This window comes from Impatiens glandulifera, chromosome 3, assembly GCF_907164915.1.
Source record: "Impatiens glandulifera chromosome 3, dImpGla2.1, whole genome shotgun sequence".
Lineage (NCBI taxonomy): Eukaryota > Viridiplantae > Streptophyta > Magnoliopsida > Ericales > Balsaminaceae > Impatiens > Impatiens glandulifera.
Genome location: NC_061864.1, coordinates 31,963,161 through 31,965,793, shown reverse-complemented (window position 1 = coordinate 31,965,793; position 2,633 = coordinate 31,963,161).

Here is a 2,633-nt window from a genome sequence, read left to right as displayed (position 1 = left end):
TGGAGAGAATCGAATTATTTATGAGGCAACAACCACCTCCTCCCCCCACAAGCTAAGGTTGTTTCGATTATGAACATGTTTTCATTAGTAGTTGAATTTATAACAGATTGTTCGGAATATTAGTTTGGTTTCGAATTTTGTAATGTTAATGATCAATTAATGTGATCGTTTAATGTATGTATGTTGCATTTCTTTTATCATTGATATATGAGTTTGGCTGAACAGGTTTTGGATGCAAGCAAAATAATCCGCACGTTTTTAAAAATTTACGGGAAAAAACCGAAAGTAATATTGAAAACTCTCGGTTTTTCTTCAAATGAAAAAACCGAGAGATATTAGAAAACTCTCGGTTTTTACCCAAAGAGAAAACCGAGAGTTATATGACAAACCCTCGGTTTTTACCCAAAAGAGGAAAACCAAGAGTTATATGAAAACTTTCGGTTTTCCTCTTCGGTTAAAAACTGAGAGTTTTCATATAACTCTCGGTTTTCTCAATTTGAAGAAAAACCGAGAGTTATTACAAAACTCTCGGTTTTCTTTAAAAGGAGAAAACCGAGAGTTATTAGAAAACTCTCGGTTTTTATCCGAAGAGGAAAACCGAAAGTTTTCATATAACTCTCGGTTTTTCCACAAAGAGAAAAACCGAAAGTTATTTCTAAAACCCTCAGTTTTTCCACAAAGAGAAAAACCGAAAGTTATTTGTAAAACCCTGGGTTTCTCCACAAAGAGAAAAACCGAAAGTTTTCATATAACTCTCGGTTTTTCTCTTCGTGGAAAAACCGAGAGAGTCAATACCGAGGGATGGCGAGAGTTACTAAAACCTTCGGTAATGTGTCTTTACCGAAAGTTATAGAGTCAAAACCGAGAGTTTTTACTCTCGGTTTTGAACCCTTTTTCACCAGTGATATATATATATATATTAACATAAACTATTTATCATTTGATAAATTTATAATTTGGTTTCCATAATATATTTCGAAGTCAAATAAATTTTAAAAATATAAATAAATTGATTAATAGAGATAAATTGTTTTTAATTATTTATTTAGCATTTTTGTTGTAATTTTTTTTTATCTTTTATTAAATATAGTAAAACAATATATATATATATATATAAACTTTAAACCGTAATGGAAGTAGTTAGAACATGTAGTATATGATATATATGACTAATATATTTATTAATATAAAATGAGATATCATGTAAGTTTAAAATAAATGTATGTCTAGGAAGCTAAATAAAATTATATTTTTATAAAATGAGATATCACGTAAGTTTAAAATAAATGTATGTCTAGGAAGCTAAATAAAATTATATTTTTTTTCCTTATTTTATGAATTTAATTAGAATATAAGTTTAAAAAGTGATGGAGTAAATAATTATATATATATTATAAAATTAAATATTAACTTATTATATCCCATAAAATTTAAATTAAATTTAGTTTCATGATTTTATATACATATATAGTTTATAAATAATACGAAATTAAATATTAAATCTTATTAATATTTTTTATATATAACAAATATCATAAAAATTATGTAATTTGTCATGTGCATCACAATTATTAAAAAAAAAATTTTTTTTTGTTAATTTAATTTAGTTCATATAATTGTAAACAATTGAATCACATTTACAATAATATATCTAAATTTCAAATAATATAACATTAATATAATATATATATATATACTAATAATTTTAATTGAATATAAACTCTTTATCATTTTAATCAAAAATTATATCTAAATTACTTTGTTAAAATTATATATATATATATATATTATATTTTTGTGAATGCACTATTATCTCATTAAGTCAACTAAATTAAAAAAATATGGAGAATTAATTGTTTTTTATCATATTTATATTCCTAAATTATGTTTAATGAAGATTTGATATTGTTGACTATTTTCTTTAATTTAATTGAGATAAATTGTTATCAATTATTTATTTAGCATTTTTGTTGTATTTGTTTTAAAACTTAGTTTAAAATTATAATTTGAGTTTATTAATAATATTTCAGTATTTTAATTTAAATTTATAAAATACAATAAATATACTTTTGGGTTTTTATTATTGAAAATTTTAAAAAACAATTAAAATCTAATTAAGAAAGTGTGAAATTAATTTTTTATTTTATTTCTAATTTATGATTAAACTTTAGATAAATCTATAAATAGCTAGGGGAAAATATAAACTTTGTATCGATAAGAATACAGTATAAATATTTTTTATATAATAAATTATTATATATAAAATTTATAATTATATATATCAGTTTTAATATTAGTGTTTACTTTTTTTTTTAATATTTGTGTTTAGATAAAATAAAATTATATTTATAATTTTCAAATATTAATAAAAAATAATAAAAATTTAATTAAAAAATGAAATGCATATAATAATTTTGAATTATATAATATGTAAATTTATAAATATAATTTAGAATTATTGCATTTAATATTATCTTATTTTTAATTATATAAAATAATAAAAATATTAATATAACCTATTTTACCTTCCCTATTCACTTCCTACTTCTTGCTCCCAAGTACATTTTTAAAGAAGATTTCAGCTGTAGAATTGTAAGTATAGTATTTTTTTTCATAATAATAATTATTGTATA